We start from the raw sequence: 19939 nt of genomic DNA, 5'->3' as shown, positions 1-19939 counted from the left end.
GGTCAGCAGACCGGCCTTGTCCTCAGCCTCTGTCCCTGGGTTTGGCTCTGCCTGACTGTGGCTTTGTGAGAGCATGCGCTTTATAGTCAACCGGCGACTGACGGGAACCCAAAATTGACTTATATCCATGGTAACTGTCACCCAGGGAAACTGAGAAACAAGAGTCTTTTCTTCCCATTCGCATCAAACAGAGCCAGTGCTCAAAGATCGTGGGGCTTGGTTCTCCCTCTGGCAGGCCTGGCTTGTCTCCTGGGGAGGATGCGTGTGCTCCTCCTCCTCCCTGACCCTTCCCGAGAGCCCTGGCTGATGGCTGGAGCCTACTCGGCCTGAGACTGTAGATCTCTGCTTCAGGAAGCTCCCCTGAAGCCCAGCTCCTCAGGTAACAGGTGGGAAGCTTTAGGAAATGCCTGTCAGCCACATTCCAGAGGGGGATCGAAATCGTTCTGGGACTTGTGTTTGGTGGAAGTTGATGGTTTCTGGAGGAAGGACTGGTGGGATCCCTGTGTGTGGGATCGTCGGCTGACTTGACTGTGGTGGGAAGACGCCATCTCTCTCCTCTGAGGCTGATTTATGTCTTCTCTGGGGTATTGTTTTCTCTGATTGGTTTTTCTTCCTCACTTGCTCCTGAGACTTTTCTGGAAGGGATTGTGATGTGGTCATCCCCCGGGGGGTAATTTTTCACTTTCCCTCTCACTGTCTCTGTCCAGTGAGTACACGAACCCTATGTCAAAAACCTAAAAAACAAAACAAAACAAAAAACTCTGGTCTTAAGAAATGCTTCATGATCAGTGGTCAGGCAGTGGCATAGTGGTAATGTAACTGAACCCACGTAGAAAAGGTTCAGGGTTCACATCCCAAGATCTCCCTAAGCATGCCAGGCACATGTGTATGTCCACAGTCTGGGGTGACTTACACTCCGGGGGGGGATCACAATGAGAAGACCGTTTTGGAGATGCCTGTCTCCCTCCTTCTCCACCTTCGGAATAAGTAAATAAATACACTTTAAAAAGAAAAAAAAATAGGGCCAGCAGATGGCACGGTGGTTAGGGTGTTTGACTCGCACATGGCCAACTATGTGGTTTGAGTCCCTGAGCTGGCAGCCTAAAAATATATGATGGACACATGTGCATGAGTGCCTAAAATCCTGAGAGGAGGATGGAGGAGAAAGAATTGTGGTGTGGTCATCTCCCCTGGGCGGTGATTTCTCATTTTCTCTCTCTCTCTCTCTCTCTAGCAAATGCACATGTCCTATAGCCATAAATAAATAAATAAATAAATAAATAAATAAATAAATAAATAATAAAAAAAGCCAGCCACAGTGGCGCAGCAGAGTCACACAAGGCTCTATGATGTTGAAGCCACATGGGAAAGACTTGGGTTCGTGTGCTAAGTAAGGTCTCCCTGTCCGAGTAGGGCACACACACACTCATGCCTGTGATCCTGCCTGACTGAGGCGGTGGATTGTGGCATGAGGATCCTGCTGTGGGGGCCGCTTTGTCTCATGGAGGAAATAAATGAATAAACTTTGATGAAGAAAAATGTGAGAAAAACTATTTGAAAAGAAAAGTAGTTCATGAACCAACAGACCTGTATGGGCAGATAGATTTGGAAATTGCTTCACGCTCTATTCCATATTGGAGCATCACAACACACAGAGCTTATTAAAGGCCCCAAAATGTGGTACGGTTAAGAAATGGTGTAGTTCCACTTGATTTAAACCCATGTCTTCCAAACTTTCTTTACCGTAGAATCTTTCTCTTTTTTCCTTTTTCTCTTTTTGTATTTGTTTCACAAACACAGTGGGGAAATGGTTGGGCTGGAGATTCCCACCAATAATGAGGCAGGTCTGGCCAAGGGCATGATTCTAGACTGCAGCTGGTATAGAACACAGGACCCACTTGGAATCCAGGAACTTTATCTTCTATTTCCCCCGTACTTAAGAATCACTGAGCTATAAAGATTCTTGGCAGAGTCAGGAGGTGGGAGGTTGGATTGGAAATGAGCCTAGATCCCTATTAAACATCCTAGGAGGCTGGATAATCCATTGCCTCCTGGGGAAGCCATTTTTTAGAGCCATTTGTGAAGAAGTTTATCCTTTTACATACCCATTAGCTAGTGACTTAGCCCCTGGAGCCACGTGGATAAGCCCAACCCATCCTGGCTCCTTATCCTGTCTGCGGCTGTGGAGCATGCATGTTCCCCTCTGAGTCCTTTCTGTGTGTCTCATCATTTCTTTCTTCCTTTTTTTTGGAGAGGTTTTTGTATAGGGAACGTGCGCTCACCAGAAAGAGAGAGACAGAGAGACAGAAAGTAAAAAGTCACCCTCCTGGGGGATGTTCATGCTGCAATCCCTTCTCCTTCATTCTCTTCTCAGGATCTTGGGCACGCACACACATGCACCCGGTGTGAGTTTAAGTCACCAGGTCTGGGACTCGAACCATTGTCGACTACATGGGAGTCCAGTGACATAGCCATTACGCCATCTGCTGGTACCTATTTCATCATTTCTGAGGAGCTGTGTTCCAGAGCCCCTCCACATCACACCCTCCTTCCTTTGAGGGGCTGCAGTTTGCCGACAGCACTTCCCACAGTGGGATGAGAACAGAGTTGAGCATAGCCTTGGCATTTCCCTGCAGAGCTGAGCAGCACCTACCCCAGGCTTGCCCACTTCCTTCTTCAGGTGGCAAGTCTTATGTGCCAGAAAAAGGTTCTTTGAAGTTCACACTAGGGATGTGGTTTGTGTTCACATGGGTTCCATCAGGCTATCACTCCAGTGAGGAGGATTTGTCAAGGTTCCCCATTTTAGTAATTACGTTTTCCTCAGCATATGAATCTTTGGCTAAAGAATCTCAGGAAGCAAGTTGCTTTGTCAGTTAGGAAGCTGTCAGCTTCAAGTCACAGAAAACCTCCCTCAAAATGTCTTAAACAAAGGCCATTTACAAACATACTAGGTGGCATTCAGCACTGGGTCTGGAGGGATGTTTGATTGATAGCTCAGATATGCTTCTTGACTTTGTCCCTTGATAGTGTCCAACCATGCTTGGGATTTTCTCAGCCTTTGGGATGCTCTACTTCACCTGTGTGCCTGCCCTGCTGCAGCCAAGAGTAGAACAGCCTGCTAGAATTACCATATTTTTATTCTTTTCTTGTACTTTCTTCATTTCTAGTGTTTCAAGTTTCCTTCTTGTATCATTGCCATTCTGTTTGAAGACTTTCCTTAGCTATTCTTTTGGAGTAGGTCTAATGGTGAGAAGTTCTGTTTATTTCTTTCATGTAGGAATGTCTTCATTTCATCTTCACTCTTGAAGAAGAATATTTTTGCTAGGTATAAAATTCTGGTAAGACAGTCTTTTCTTTCAGCATTTGAAAAAATGTAATACCACTTCCCTTGGGTCTCCATAGTTTCTGATAAGTCTATCATTCATATTGTGTTTCTCTCTAGACAATGGGCTATATTTTTCTAGCTGCTTTCAAGATTTTTCTCCTTTGTTTTTAGTTTTCTAAACTTTGATTATGGCGATGTGGCTTTCTTTGGGTTCACGATGCATAGAGGCTGCTCAGCTTCTTGAATCTGTAGATTAATACTGGGAAGTTTTCAGCTATTATTTCTTTGAATACTTTTCTCCTCTCCTTCTTGAACTCCAATAATACAAATATTAGATCTTTTGTTATAGTCCTGCGGGTCCCTGAGGATCTTTTCATTTTGTTTCAGTCTATACTGTGTTGTTCATATGGAGTAATTTCTATGGTTCTATGTATCAGTTCACTGATTCCTTCCTCTGTCATAATCATAATCACACTGAATTGTTTAAATTGTATTTTTCAGTTTTAAAAATTCCACTTGGTTCTTCTTTATATCATTTATTTCTTTGTTGAGACTCTTATAAATTTTTTCTAAGCATGTTTGTAATTGTTCCTTGAAGCATTTTTATGATGGCTGCTTTAAAATTCTTGTTGGATAATCGCAACATTTGTGACATCTTGGTGTTGCAACACTGATGTCTTTTTCTCATTCATTTTCAGATTTTCCTTGTTCTTGGTATGATGAATGATTTTCATTTGTATCCTGGTCATTCTGGGTATTGTGTTAAGAGACTCTAGATTCTCTTCTATCTCCTTTTCTTTCTTTCTTTCTTTTTTTTTTTTTAAGAGAGATTTTTGCTGTAGGGTATGTGTGTTTGCTGGAGCAACAGAGAGAGACAGAGAGACAGAAAGTGAGAAATCGCCTCCGAGGGGGTTGGCTATGCACAATCCCTTCTCCTCCATTCTCTTCTCAGTATCTTGAGCATGCATGCACATGAGCCCTGCATGTTTTAAGCTACTAGGTCTGGGACTTGAACCATGGTCAACTATGTGGGAGTCCAGTGACATAACCATTACACCGTCTGCTGGTCTCTCTGTTTCCTCTTTTGAAGGCAGTCATGCTATTGAGGTATAGCATACAGATCCAGGTCGGGGGGTGGTGGTGGTCATATTCAGATTCACAGTAGGTCTGCTGACACCATCTTGGCAAAAGCAGGGCACCGCCTCGCACTTGCATGATTCTCCGTATTACTGATGAAGGGCATAGAAGTTCTGCTCCCCACTGAGCTCTGTGGGTGGAGACTTTAAGACAAAGATAGCATACACACAGAAATATGTGTGTATCATAAGTATGCTCAACATAAGCTTGATGAATTTTAAAAATATTTACTTATTTAATTTTATTTGTTATTATTATTTTTTAATATGACCCTAGAGAAACAGAGAGAAAGGGAAAATGAGAAAGCAAGCCACGAGGTCCAGGACTCTAACTGCAGTCGGCCACGTGAGAATACAGCACCTTTAACCACCATGCAACCTGCTGGCCCCTGCTTGATGAATTTTTATACAAGCTAGAAATGTGGAAGCACTTAGGAATTTTGTTTATTTGTATATTCTTATAAAAGTGGGGGAATTCTCTTGTTCCTAGAATTATTCACTTACCTGCTGACTTCTTCCTTCTCCCTGTTGTCCAGCTCTCATTCTACACATTCATTCTTTTTAAAAAATAATTATTGATTGTTATTAATAATTATCTTTAATTTGCTATAGGGCACATGCACTCACGAGAGAGAGAGAGAGAAAGAAAGAGAGCATGAGACAGAGGGAAAACTTAAAAGCAAGCTGCCAAGTCTGGACTTCCACATGCGGCCAGCCGTGTGGGAGTCCAGCATCTTAACCACCGCACCATGTGCTAGCCCCTCTACACATTCGTTCTTCATTTGTTAATTTATTCATTCGTTTACACTTCAGTTTTCTTCCTTCCTTATTTCTTCCATGTTTCCCATTCATCCATCCATCTATCTATCCTTTTTCCAACCTAGCCATCCATCCATCCTCCCATCTATCTGCCTGTTTTTTTTTTTTTTTTTATTTATTTTTTTATTTATTTTATTTTGATGTGAGAGAGAGAGAGAAAGCAAGTCACCAGGTCTGGGACTTGAACCATGGTTGCTCATGTGGGAGTGTCCAGCACCTTAACCACCATGCCACCTGCTGGTCCCATACATATGTTGTTGAAGGAACATATATCTTCCTTCAGGCCCTTTCCTGTGGCTACAGTGGCAATGAGCTGCTCTTCTCTGACACTTTCTGTTGGGGTATCGAGGAGAAAGATGATGCGTGAGGGGTGGGCTTCTCCTGGGAGAAGTTCCTAGGGGCAAATGGGGCCAGAAACAGTATAACCAGAAGCTGTCAGTACACTGATTTCCTATGCAACCCTCTGGGCTTAATTTCCCTCATCTGTGATATGAAGGGTTTGGTTTGGTCCTCTGTCTGACTCACCTTAACCAGTTGCATGTATTCTTTTTTTTTCTTTTTTTTTTTTTTTGAGAAGTTTTTTCACTATAGGGCGCGTGCGCTCACCAGACAGACAGAGAGAGACATAGAGACAGAAAGCGAGAAATCACCCCCCAGGGGGGATGGTCACGCCGTAATCCCTTCTCCTCCATTCTCCTCTTGGGATCTTGGGCATGCACGCACATGCGCCCAGAGTGAGTTTTAAGCCACCGGGTCCAGGACGCAAACTGCGGTCGACTACCTGGGAGTCCAGCGACATAGCCATTACGCTAACTGCTGGTTCCCAAGTTGCATGTATTCTTTTGGCATTTCCCAGAAACTTTTCAGGGAACAATTCAATGTAGTGGGAGTGCTCCTGGGTAGGGCCTTCCTCTTGTATAAGGATGCTGTTACTAACTATATTGAAGGGGCTAGCAAGTGGCGTAGTGATTATGGTTGTGGACTCCTACATGTCTGACCATGGTTCAAGTCCCAGACATGGAGTCTTGAATCATGCCAAGTGTGTGTGTGTGTGTGTGTGTGTGTGTGTGTGTATTTATGTGTGTGTGTGTATGCCCAAAATCCCAGTAGGAGAATGGAGGAGAAAGGATTGCAATGTGCCCATCTCCCCGGGGGAGGGGGGTGAGTTCTCACTTTCTCTCTCTCTCTGGTGCGTGTACATACCCTGTAGCAAAAGATCTCTCAAAAAAATGTATTGAATTCGGGGCACACCCTGTTCCAATATGACCTCTTCTTAGCTACTTATATTGCAATGACCTTATTTTCAAAGAAGGACATATTCTGAGGTATCAGGGGCTAGGACTTCAGCACATGAGATTTCAGGCACTCAATTCAACCCCAAACAAGTTCTGTGCTGAAAGACAGGTATGGATTCAGCAGGCGGTCAAGCATGTGCAGCCACTGTTCAGGTGGACTTATTAAGCACACACCCAAAGCCTCCAAGCTGCATACTTAGGGCCTGTGAATCCACCCATTTCCAAATGGCCCAGTAGGCCCTTGTGACCTTGTCTGTCCTTCCTCATCCCTTCCTACCCTTCTCCTCGGTCCACTCCCTGCCCTGCCAGCTCCCAGCCCTGCGCCTCCTTCAGAGCTGAGCTGAAGATCTGCCCAGTTTTCTACCAGGGTTTGTGAAGCTTGAAGCTTAAACAATTTAGGGGACTTCTTTTTAAAAGAAGATAGAATTACACAAGAAAAAAAAAATTTGTTTGTTTTGTTTTTAGTTTGCTTTAGAGTGTGTGTGCTCACAAGAGAGAGAGAAAGAGAAAGAAAGAAAGGAAAAGTGAGAAATTCCCCCCCTCCCAAGGGATGGCTATGCCAAATCCCTTCTCCTCTCTTCTCCTCTTGGGATTTTGGGCACACACGTACCAGTGCCCAGTGTGTTATTCAAGCCGCCTAGTCCAGGACTCAAGCGACTCTGTTACCACATGGGATCCAGCTGCCTTAACTTCTATGCCATCTGCTGGCCCCTGAAAACATTGTTTGAAATGATAAAGGAGGGCTGGCCTGTAGTCTAGTGGTTAAAGAAACTGAATCCCATAGGGTCTACTGCATGGCTCAAATCCTGGTCCCAGCAGCTTGAAGTGGGTATAGGCGCATGTGCACGCCTCTCCCAAATCATGGCAGGTTGGAGAGAGGGCGAAGAAGGAATTGTGTGAAGATGGGTGCGCTCTCCCTCTCCTTCTTGCTCTCCTCCTTCTCTACTCTGGGGTGAGTATGTGCATCCTCTGGCAATTAAGGAAAACAAGAATGACAAGTCTCTAGAAATGACAGGAGCCTAGAGGCTCACGTGCCTTTCTTCTGGGAGCTCCTGGTTGAATGGAGTACCGGAGAGCCTCTCCCTGGGCCCTGTCTCATCCTGGGGACGCCCGGAGCCCTGGAGCTCAGGTTTCATTGGCATCAGTAGCTTCCAGCCATGTTCCTTTCTTGGCCAGCTCCTGACCTGCAGGTTTGGGGATTCATTTTCTTGTTGCATGGTCACTCTTATTCTGTCACATGGTCATAGTAATATGAGAGACTTCGAAAAGTTCATGGTAAAATAGAATTAAAATACAAGTTAATTTTTGTGCAAAATTGTTGAAGTCAATGCATAGGTTTTCCATAATATGCATTTTCCATGAATGTTTTTAAAATTTAAAGTAAATTTTTTTTTTTTTTTTTTAGATTTTTGCTTTAGGGTGTGTGCACTCGCTGGAGAGACAGAGAGATAGAAAGTGAGAAATCATCCCCCAGGGAGGATGGTCATGGTGCAATCCCTTCTCCATTCTCCTCTTCAGATCTTGGGCACGCACTCACAAGTTCCCAGCATGAGTTTTAAGCTGCCAGTCTGGGATAAATAACATTAACAGAAGTGTTTATTAATAGTATGGAAGCTAGAGAGATCTCTCTTTTCACATAAAAAAAAATTCTGTTTGGTCTTTGCTGATAGTAAGGGTAACCTAGTTAAAATCTCATTAAAGAACCATCCCAACATCACAAGGGCTTAAAAGAAAGTCTTAACATATTAATTTGCAGAACAAAGCCAGCCCAAGCCTACAAACAATCTATTAGCACATTTGGCAATGCAGGGCTTTAACACCCAGTTATTCCTACAACCTCAGGAAGCCGGGGCCTTCTTGCAGCCTTCCCCCCTCCTCAGCCCACCCCCAACCTCTTTGCACCTGGACCCTGGTTTTTGTGTGTTTGTTATGAAGAGGGTTATTTTGCCATGGAGAGAAGAGGACTTTCATGACTTCAAACATGGACATTAGATCTAGTTTTTATCTTCTCCCATAATCCTGTCTCTGGTCACTGGCTCTCATTTACCAGCTGCATGACTTGCGGCCAGGGCTTCCCTTGCTGGGCCTCAGTTTCCCCATCTGTCACCTTGGAGTTCTTCATACCTATCTCACAGGGGACCCAGTGAAAAACAGGAGCATAAGGACGCCTCTTTCTGCTGTTTGTGGGGCCAGTCCCGGTTTGGGGAAGCTCCTCTTTCCCAGAGGGAGTTCAGAAGTTCAGTCCCTTGTCAGGTCATGTCCCCCGGGGGAGGCCATGGGCCTGTGCTGCCTTCTGGCTCCCAGCCAGGCCCACTGCCTGCTGCTGCCGCAAGAGGATCTTGTCTCCATCTTCTGGGCCATCCTCCTTGGCCCCTCCTGGCACTAGGTTAATGAAAGCTCCTCCTTCCAGGGCCTCTGTAGCCATGTCAAGGAGAGGAGAGAGTCCCTAGGGCGGTGCTGCACTGGGTGAGGCATGCAGCCGCTGGGTCCCCGGGAAGCAAAATGGCCTCACAGCAGCCCTCCTTGTGTATTCCACGGGTCCCCCGATTCCTCTGCAAAGACTGTGGGTGGGGTGAGTTGGAACAATTCTTAGTTCTTTGGGCAAGTGGCTCTACAAATCTGCAAAAAATCAGTGAGCGAGCTTGAGGGTTTAAAAAAGGTAGGGCTGGCAGGTGGCGTGGTGGTTAAGGTGCTGGATTCCCACATGGCTGACCATAGTTCAAGTCCTGGACCTGGTGGCTTGCTTTTTCACTTTCCCTTTCTCTCTCTGGATAGTTCAAGTCTTGGACCTGGTGGCTTGCTTTCTCACTTTCCCTTTCTCTCTCTGGTGAAATTAAAAAATAAATTATAATGACAAAAAAAATTAAATAAATAAATAACTTTTTAAAAAAGGGGGGGTAGGGAGAGGTGTGCGAGCAGCTGTCATTTGAGGGGTCAATGCTAGCTGACGATTTCTGCCCCAGGACCTGTGCTCAATGAGGAAGCAGCTGTGGGTTGCTAGGACTCACATTTTCCTAAAATTGGGGTGGAAAAATCTGGTAGGGGAGGCCATAGGCTTTGTGCTTCTCAAATCTTTCTGGGGAAGTGATGGAGAGCCTACTGTGTGCTAGACAAGCCCACCAGCCTGTTACGTGCCCCACTCCATCCTGACAGCAGTACGGACCACAAAGTCAGTACTACAATTACACCCATTTTATAGATGAGGAAACTGAGGCCGAGCAAGGGGAAGCAGTGGCCAGAGGGCACGCAGCTGGAAGCAGCAGGGTCAGGATTCAACCCCGGCCCTGCTTGCTGCCAAGGCCTGTGTGCTCACCCCATCTGCCCTTCGGCCTCTAGACACAGCTTGTGAGCAGAACCAGATTGGGAGAGGCCAACTGAGCAAAACCAGGGGCTCACTGCCAATTCATCCCTGCCCTGAGCTTACTGTGCACTTCCATGCTGTGGTCACCGCGTGGTGGGCCCAGTTTGCTTTCTCTCTCTCTGGCTCCAGAGGACAGGTTGGCCACTTGGGAGTGCCCAGGGCCCGCGTGAGCCACAGAGGAAATGAGACCGAGGGGAAAAGCCTCTGGCTCTGGCTCTGCCCCACACAGGGAGCTGTGGGCTCCTTCAGAGAGTGGTTGCTATGCAGCCTTGTTTACCCAGGGAGAGCCTAGCAGAGAGCAGAAGTGTACCTGGAGCGGCCGCCACCCACACCTGCCCGGACAGGAGGCCGTGGCCCAGGGCCTAGAGGCTGGGCTGGGACCGGGGCTGGGGCCAGCCCGGCGTGGGCAACCCTGTCCTGCCCCCCTGGACCCACAGCGATCTCTTTCCCGAGAAACCAAGGACCCTGGATTCCTCTAGTGACAGGGGTTTGGCCTCTGGATTTAGAGGTGAGAGGTGATGTGTCCACTGAGCCGTTTGGTGGGGAGGGGGTGGGGAGGTGCCGAGACCTCTGAAACCTTGGAAGGAGGGACGAGGGCCTGACGTAGAACAAGCAGAAAGGCATCCAACTGCAGCACGGAGGCTGCGTGACCGTGGGGAGGTCCCTGCCCCTCTCTGGGCCTTTGTGCATTAGCTCTGAAGTGGGAGCTTAGAGTCACTGCTCTGAGCGCTGTGAGCCAAGGGAGGAGGCGCTGCCCTGGGCTGTCCCCTTTGCCACTCACAGACTCTGCCCGTGGACGGTACACCCTGTCTGATGGCCATCCTCCCTGCTCCTGGGCCATGGCTCCCAGGGAGTGCCGAGGGTCAGGGTGCCAGGAGGAATGGGGTGTGGTATGGGGAAGGCTCAAGCTTGGGGACCCTGGGGCACCCGGCTAAAGCGCAGGCCTGGTGGGGGGCTCTGCTCTGGATGTGGATTCTAACACCACCTCCTCCTCGCTGTGTGGACATGGGCTCTTTGCCTCTTGGAGTCTCAGTTTCCTCATCTGACCAGGAGGGATTAAATAACGCCTCCTGGGGACTGGTGGTGGGAGTGGAGGCAGTGAGGAGGGCCCTGACATATCAGCCCATGGGTGACATGGAAGTCACCGTTGTTGACGTGGTTGTCATCGTGGTGGAGATGACCACGTTCTTTCCCAAGCAGATTTCTGTCTCCTGAAATGGTTTCAATGGTTTTGCCAACCAGTCCTTCGGGACTGGGGCCCATGTTGACAGCAGACCTTAAAGTTCTGCTGTTTCCTTGGGAGCCCTGGGGGAACCGATGGGGACCTGCACTTCATCAGAGCAACACTAAGGCTGGCCAAGGCCTGGCCACGAGGGACCCCATCGTCGATTCCATCCCAAGCTTGACAACCCCCAAACTGCTCTCCTCCAGCCCTGCAGGACCGGGGCGGCAGCCTTGCCCCCCACAGGCTGGCTGGGCCCCAGCTGGTTTTCAGCCCATGGAGCCTGGGCCCAGCAGAGTTGAAGAAAGTGGGGTGTAGTGGGGAAAAGGGATGGGGAAATGTCCACCTGAGCTCTGCGACATCCTCCCAGAGGCACCCGAGCTCCCCTGCGCAGAGACACGGAGGCTTACTGTTGCAGGCCGAAAAATGGACGAAATGCATGGGCAGCTTAAGGTTCCCTGCAGAGGCACATGCAAGACTCTGGCTCTTGTCCAAGGAGAGTCAGCTCTCTCCTGACGCCCTGGGACAAGGACAGAGCTGGGTTTTGAAGTCCTCTGTGCTTCCCATAGGGAGGCCTCTGTCCAGCACCCTTTCCTGGAGCTGCCTGGAGCTGCCTGGCTCTCAGATACTTGAGTCGCAGTCGAGACGTCTTTGCTGAGGCTTTGATGGGGAAGGATGCTTTATTTCTTCCTCCTCCCTTCCGATACTCCGAGTACCTGGGAGAGTTCGCAGACTTCTCTTTGAAGATTGGAGCTCCAGCGTTGGGCGGGGCCCTCAGCTGGGCTGTTAAGACTGCAGGAAGCATTCCTGGGGCGAGACTGCCCCCTTCATTCGGTTCTCCAGGGCTAGGATCCAGCACTAGGGTAACTCGGATCCTCTTGGTAGACGCGGCCTGGTGGAAGGCTGTGTGGTTTCAGGCATGATTTGATGCTGCGTCCTCCAGAACCTTAGTCCTTGGGAACACAGTGCCCGTGGGCTGCGACCAGGCACTGCAGTGCAGAGGTGACCATTTTGGGGGGACCCTAGGGGAAAGTTGGAGAAGGAAGGTTTCTTTCACTGTGCTCTAGGCCTTGTCAGTGAGGGGCCAATGTGATGCCCGTAGGGGTGTGGGCTGTGGATAGGCGCTGGCCCCCGATGGCCTAGGGCATGTGTTACGGACAGAATGTAGTGTCCCCCCCAAAATGCATAGGTTGAAGCCCTGACCCCCAACGTGTTGAAATCAGGAGGTGGGACCTTCGGGAGGAAGTTGGATTTAGATGAGGTCGTGACGGTAAAGTCCTCATGATGGCACTCGTGCCCGTATTCAGAGAAACTGGAGTGGTCGCTCTCTCTCTGCCATCTGCAATCCAGGAAGAGTCCTCACTGCCAACCGCATCAGCTGCCACCTTGATCTTGGGCTCCCCGCCTCCAGAACGGTGAGAACTAGGTCTCCGTGGTGGAAGTCACCCAGTCTGCGGCGTTCTGGCGTAGCAGCCTGAGCGGACCGCGAGGGCATGTTGTGTGGCCTCTCTGGGACCAGGTCAACCCCTCGTTTGCAGGTGAAGAGACGAGTACCTCCTAGGTCCTTCCCAGCCTGAAATCTAGTGACAGGAAAAGTGGGCACAGGAAGTTTTGTTGACTTGCTAGTACCGGTTCTGATTAATCTCTAATTTATATTTGTATCAACACAATACACAAAACTAGGGGCTGCTTCAAAAGATTTTGAATTCTGAATTTTTTTTTTTAAGGATTATTTTAACTTTATTTATCATTATTATTTTCAAGTGTCATCAGGCAGAGAGCGAGAGAGAGAGAGAGAAAGTGAGAACGCAAGTCACCGGGTCCAGGACTTAACCATGGTCAGCCATGTGGGAGTCCAGTGCCTTTAACCACCACGCCACCTGCGGCCTCTGGATTCTGAGTTTTGTCAGTTTATGTTTAAGTCACTTACCCTTTGTCATGAGGGCCACATGTGAATTAGAAAAAGATGCCGCTTCCTCAGGACACTTTACTTCTATTCATCAGAAAAGAACTAATGAATGGACACATCTATCGTATCTGCAGGGAAAGCAGTGTCCCTTAATTATGAAATCTGAGTGCTGTGCCAACCTGGACGGCCAACAGGGCAGCCTTGCTTATCATCTACCTTCACTGCTTTTTTTTTTTTTTTTTTTTAGGTTTTCGCTATAGGGCGCATGTGCTCGCCAGACAGACAGAGAGAGACATAGAGACAGAAAGCGAGAAATCACCCCCGAGGGGGGATGGTCACGCCGCAATCCCTTCTCCATTCTCCTCTTGGGATCTTGGGCATGCACGCACACGCGCCCGGCGTGAGTTTTAAGCCACCGGGTCCGGGACGCGAACCGCGGTCGACTACGTGGGAGTCCAGCGACATAGCCATTACGCTAACTGCTGGTTCCCTCTTCACTGCTTTTTGAAAACAGCTTGAATAAGACCCTCTCACCCATAGGCTTCCCCACATCTTTTAGAACAATGACTCTCTTTTTCTTTTTAGAGAGATTTTTGCTATAGGGCATGTGCATTCACCAGAGAGACAGAGAGAGACAAAGAGGCAGAATGCGGGAAATCATCTTCCGCGGGAATGGCCACACTGCAATTCCTTCTCCTCCATTCTCTTCTTGAGATTTTGGGCATGCACGCACACGTGCCCAGCGTGGGTTTTAAGCCACTGGGTCCGGGACTTGAACTGCAGTCAACTATGTGGGAACCCAACAACATAACCATTGCACCATCTGCCGATTGCAAGAGCAATTATTCTTTTTTTAAAAAAAATTATTTATTTAATTTTATTTATTCATTCATTTATTTTAATTTGACCAGAGAGAGACACAGAGAGAGAGAGAGAGAGAGAGAGAAAGAGAAAGGGAGAAAGGAAGCTGCCAGGTCCGGGACTCGAACCTTGGTCAGCCATGTGAGAGTGTGGGCCATGTGGGAGTGTCCAGCACCTTAACCACAACGCCACCTGCTGGTCCCCAAGAGCAATTATTCTTAAATAAGAATTCTCTAGAGCAAGCAGGGGAAGTCGTTTTAAATGTTGCAGACCTACATGTATGTAGCCCTTTTCTTCTCCCTATCCACCCATCCTCCTCCCTCCCCAGACACTTACACTGAGATGCTGTTATATGTGGGAGGCCACCCTCCTCAGCCATGTTGGGAAGCACCACCCTGGGCTCTGGGCCATTTGCTCTGCCCTATCCTGACAGGTCATTAAGACACAGGTGTTGGGCTGGACTTATAGTTTAGTGCTTAAGGGAAGCCGAATCCCACGTGGCTGACTGTGGTTCAAGTCCCAGCCCTGATGGCTTGAAAACACAGGTACATGTGTGTGGGTGCCCAGAATCCCAATAGGATAGAGAAATGGAGGAGAAGGGATTGTGGCATAAACACACCTCATTGGTTTCTCCCTTTTTCTGGATGGTACCTGCACACTCTGGCAATTAGAAAGAAAGAAAGAGAAAGAAAGGAAGAAAAAAGAAGAAAGAAAGAAAGAAAGAAAGAAAGAAAATGAAAGAAAGAAAGGTGTTAACTGCCTCTCTAAGTGGTTATTCTGTTAAGAGGGTTTGCTTGAAGGGAAGCGTGTCCCAGCAAGGCGGAACTGGACCTGCTGTGCTCAGTGTCCTGTTCCAGCCTGCCCTCCCCCTCCTGCTCAGCCCAGCAATTTAGCAGTGGAAGGTACCCTGCTCCACCAGGTGGTCCCTCCATTTCCCTACCAAAGTCTCAGTCAGGCCTCTGTAGTGTCTTTTCCTAAAGACTTTATTATTATTTTTTAAAAAGAATTATTTTATTTAACTTTATTTATTTTTAATTTGACCAGAGAGGGACAGAGCAGAGCAAGCAAGAGAGAGAGAGAGAGAGAGAGAGAGAGAGAGAGAGACAGCAAGCTGCCAGGTCCGGGACTTGAATCACAGTTGGGCATATGGGAGTCCAGTGCCCTTAACCACCATGCCACCTGTTGGCCCCTTCCCAAAGACTTTCAAAAAGGACATTCCACCTTCCTGAACATCTAAACATGGCTAGTTACTAAACAATAATATTAATAGCCACTACTTACTGAGTACTTGCTCGGGGTCGAGTATGAAATGTTTTTCAAATTTTTGGAATACTCTCAATCATCTTGTGAGATAGATATTATTATTTCCATTATGCGGTTACAAGGAGACTGGACTTTGCTAATGTGTTTGAGGCGATGGACGGGAATCCTGGTTGTTGACTCCCAGTGCTCGCTCTGAAACGCCACGTCCCGCCACTTCCAGGAGCAGAGGCCGTCAGCCCTGCTCTTGCATTCAGTAGCTCTGCGGCCTTAATCCAGCCACGTGACCTCTCTGAGCCTAGCTGTCTGATCTATCAAGTGAGGACCACAGTACCTGCTTTCTTGCTCTATGTCCAAAGTTAAATGGCATAATATTTGGAAACATGCAGGACACATAGCAGCATGGAACTGAGAAAGGTTCATTTCCTCCACGTAGGTCCTCCTTGACAAGATTATCTTGTTGCTTTAACTTTGAATTAATTCGTTCATTCCTCTACAGACGTTTACTGAGTTACCGCTATGTGCCTGGCCCTCCGTGTGGCACTTTGGCAACCTTTTCTATGGAGCGTCTCCAGGAGCCCTCGTGAGATGAGACTAATGGGGTCCCCATGTGCCTGTCTCTACAGCAGGAGTCACTGCATCCTGCTCAGTGTGAACGAGTGCACGCCCAAAATCCTGAGAGAACAATGATCGCGGCAAGGCCACACTCCCCCGGCAGGCGATTTCTCACTTGCCCTTTCTTTCTGTCTCTGTCTCTCTCCAGCTAGTGCAAAAAATCTAAACAATAAAAATAAAAAGTAACTTCAAACATTCCAAACTACAACAAGATTTTCAATGAAAATATCAAGACAACATGAATTGTAAAATAAGGATTTTTTAAAAGCATATATAATGAAAGAATGAAAGTAGTGCAAAAAATAAAAGTGAGATGGGACCAGCAGTTAGCGTAATGGCTATGTCACTGAATTCCCATGGAGTCGACCGTGGATCGAGTCCCGGACTCGGTGGCTTAAACTCATGCCAGGTGCGTGTGTGTGCGTGCCCAAGATCCTGAGAGGAGAATGGAGGAGAAGGGATTGTGGCGTGGCCATCCCCGCTGGGGGATGAATTCTTGCTTTCTGTCTCTCTGTCTCTCTCTGTCTGTCTGGCGAATACAAGCCCTATAGCAAAAACCTCTAAAAAAATAAATACAAGTGAGCGAGTGCTGGCTCTGCCTAGTGTGACAGCGAGCGAGTCCTTAGAAGCCAGGCCTCAAGGGTGAGTCAAAGGAATGGCCTAGTTTGAGCCTCTTACTTCCCACAAGAGGGAACGTCTGTGTCACCTCGGTCTGTCTTGTAGGAATGTAGGGCTGGCCATCATCATGACTTTAAAGATGGTGTGGGTGGGGACCAGCAGAGGGCAGTGGTTACGTGGCTGGACTCCCACCTGGCCAGCTGTGGTTCAAATCTCAGACCCAGTGGCGTGAAACTCTTTCCAGGCATGTGTGTGTGCATGCCCAAGATCCCGAGAGGAGAATGGAGGAGAAGGGATTGGGGCGTGGCCATCCCCCCTGGGGGGTGATTTCTCGCTTTCCCTCTCACTGTGTCTGTCTGTCTTTTTATTCTGCTAGCTCATGCGCCCTAAGGCAAAAACCTCTACAAAAAGGTAGAGTGGGTGTATGGACATGCGTGGATGTGGGTGTGGTGGGTGGGTGGTCTCCCAGAGGAGGGGGACTCAGACCTGATATTAGAACGACTCCTCTATCCCGCCACGGTACTGACTTTACTATCTCCATGGGCACAATGGCTCCTACCTAATTTGCCCGAGGAGCTGAGAACACTGGCTTCCGGGAGCCCACGGCTCTTAGAGGTCTTTATGTCAGGACACAGCCAGAGACCCCATGGATGCAGCAGCCCCTGGAGGTGTCCTTCCTGTCCTCCCTTCGTGGTTCCCTCTCCCATCCTCAGAGCTATTTCCTCGCCCTCTTGTCTGTAGGCTGTTCTTGCAGGGACAGCTCTTTTCCCGGCTCTCTTGGGAGCAAGATGGGCAGAGTGGGGTGCTGACTCCTTCCCCGAGGGCTGTGTGTGGCACCGGGGCAGGGACTTTTGCTCTTGGGGCTGACATTCTTTATTGGGCCTGTCCTAGGTGTTGTTACTTTCCACTTGAAACTCGAGTCCCTCTGTCACCTTACTTCATTCCTGTGGTGCTGGTCTCTATGGAGCCTCGGTAGCCGTAGCTATAATGGAGGGAGTGGACAATGGTCACTTGTCTTGGGTGGCCCCATTAGTTGAGCTTGGAGACCGAGGTCAGAAGTGGAGGAGCTGGACATTTGGGCCAATCCAGAGCCTCGAGGAGTGAGGACAGAATCCTAGTCATCAGACCCTCCCGGGTTAGCCTTTTAGGTGAGGGGTGGCTGTTCTCATAGGGGAGAATCCCACCTCAGTGGCCCGGGCAGTGCTGGGAACAAATGGAGCCCCAGTGAGCTGTGCTTTGGGGCCAGGTGCTAAGTGGTGTCCAGTAACACCCCAGAGTTCTGTCCACATTTGCGTTGGGATTTCTTGTTGTGATTTGATTTAGGCCCTGGGCCTAAGAGATCAAGTTTCCTGGGCGGTGGACAGGCTGTTTTAGCATAAGTGGTGTGGGCCACCTCTTCTTGGGCAGGTCCTGCTCTGTGGGCCCTGAGAGCCTAAAGAGTCACAGGGATAAACCTAGACACAGACTCAAAGGGGATCTGGTTGAGGGGGTGCCTAGGCAAGCCATGGAGTGCCCAGGTTTCCTTTCTGTACTGCTGGGTCCCTTAGGACAGAGAAGAGCCTGGCCATTTGGGCTTGCTGACATTCTGACTGCTAAGGGGTTGCAGGGCTTGGGGAGCAGACTTCTTCAGAAGGCCCACTGCAGCAGAGACAGCTGTTGAAATCCAGGCATGCTGTGCCCTCAGCCAGTTTCAGATCTTCGCTCCAGCCTGCTCAAGAGTGATCACCTTAGGGAAACTGAGGGAGCTGTGTTTTGACAGCTTAAGGTGAGAAAAAGGGCAGATATCTTATTATGTAGTGAATATGAACTGTAGTCCACTGGTTCTCAATTCTGTTTTAATATCAATATCACTTCATAGTAAAGAACAAAAAAAACCCCAGATCCCTGTGGCCCACCCCTTAGAAAACTGATTCAGCAGGGACTTGAAGTGGGCCTGGGAATGTGTCATGTTTTTTTGGGGGGAGAGATTTTTGCTGTAGGGCATGTGTGTTCACCACAGAGACAGAGAAACAGAGAGCGAGAAAGTGAGAGATACCCCCCCTGCGGGGGGGGGAATGACCACACCACAATCCCTTCCCCTCCATTCTCCTCTCGGGATTTTGGGCATGCATGCACATGTGCCCAGTGTGAGTTTCAAGCTGCTGGGTCCACAGTCAGCCATGTGGGAGTCCAGTGCCTTAACCACTGGGCCATCTGCTGGCCCCAGGAATCTGTCATTTTACTCAGCTTCCAGGTGATCCTTATTTGGAGGCAAGGTTGAGAAGAAGGGCGTGGCTAAATACTGCTTTTCTCAATATAATTTTTATAGACAGTGTATCCTTTGGTCAGAGACACGGGGAGCAGGTGAGGCCTGCAAATCTTGCTGACCCCCAAAGCCCTGGTCTCTAGCCGGCTTACTTTAATTCAGCGGTGGAAGGCCTGTTTAGGTCTAGAACATTCTTGCTGTTTTTTTTTTTTTTTCTGGAAAGCCAACTGCCTTGCAATGTGTTGTGTCCATTTCCCAGCTCAGGTGAAGATGGGGTGCTGGTACCTGCAGAATCCAATCTTCCCTCACCTTGGGAGTCAGGCTGGATCTCACAGACACCCACGACTCCTTCTCTCCATGCACCTAAGTCCTTACACCAGTACTCACTGCACGGGGCCTGGCCTTCTCCCCTGGTTGTGAGGGACGTTCTGCACAGACGAAAAACTCAAGCGATGTGGAGTCCTAAGGAGGGAGACCAGACCAGGGCCCAGCTGGGCCAGTGGCTGTCTGAGCTAAACTCTGTTTGGCTAGACGGTTGCTAGGAGCTGCTCCATCTGCTGGGCCTGGGTGGGGACAACAGCCCGCTGGCTTCCAGATTTGAAGCAGGTTTCCTCAGTTCCTGGGTTGGGTTTGTTGCTCAGTGGAAGGGAGATGGCACAGTGTCCTGCCCTGTCCCCAGATGTTCTCTCGAGGGAGCTAATCTCCGGAGTAGAAATTGAGCAGTGAGGGCTTTGCCCTGACTGTACCAGGCTGTCCATCTCTCTCGCCTGTCCGAGGAAATGGGTCGCTTCTGCTGCAGCAAGGAATCCTGTGAAGTTCCAGGTCTGCAACGAGACCCTGGGCACGTGGAAAGAAAGTGAAGTTAGGTTGGGGCAAGACCTGCTGGCTGACCCTAAAAGCTTACAGGAAGCTGGGAAGAGGCACAGAGGGGTCAGGTACTCAACCCCAGAACAACAGGGAGGTTAAGGGGGTTGAAGGGGTGTCTTGTTCAAGGAGGTGAGAATGAGGGCCAAGGATTTCATGCAGATGGAGACAGAGCCTCCTGAGAGAAAACTGGAATGCCATTTCTAGGGGACCCCACCAGGCATGAGGGCCCCAAATCTGTCCTGGACTTTCAGAGCAGAGGCTAGAGTGATGAGTGTTGAAGAAAATAGAAGCTGATGGAAAACAAAGTGTCCGCGTTCTACTTTCTTTGAGACTCTAAAGGTGCCATGTCCAAGTGACGGGGAAGATGGGCTGATTGGTTTCCACGAACTCTTCACCACGATGCTCT

The 19939-nt window shown here is 48.8% G+C and overlaps 1 protein-coding gene across 1 annotated transcript in view; it reads left to right on the top strand.

Annotated features, from left to right (window-relative positions):
* The first annotated feature begins 294 nt into the window (after positions 1–294).
* The window catches only part of TOGARAM2 (TOG array regulator of axonemal microtubules 2), a 69698-nt gene continuing 50053 nt past the window's right edge, over positions 295–19939 (top strand). Inside the window, exon 1 of the mRNA XM_014593098.2 lies at positions 295–379. The gene's annotated coding sequence lies outside the window, so the exon portion shown is untranslated. The remainder of the gene's footprint in view (positions 380–19939) is intronic.

Source organism: Tupaia chinensis, unplaced genomic scaffold (assembly GCF_000334495.1).
Source record: "Tupaia chinensis unplaced genomic scaffold, TupChi_1.0 Scaffold139757_1, whole genome shotgun sequence".
In the NCBI taxonomy this organism is placed as follows: Eukaryota; Metazoa; Chordata; class Mammalia; order Scandentia; family Tupaiidae; genus Tupaia; species Tupaia belangeri.
The sequence above is the reverse complement of the archived record's forward strand: the minus strand, read 5'-3'. Positions and strand labels throughout refer to the sequence as shown.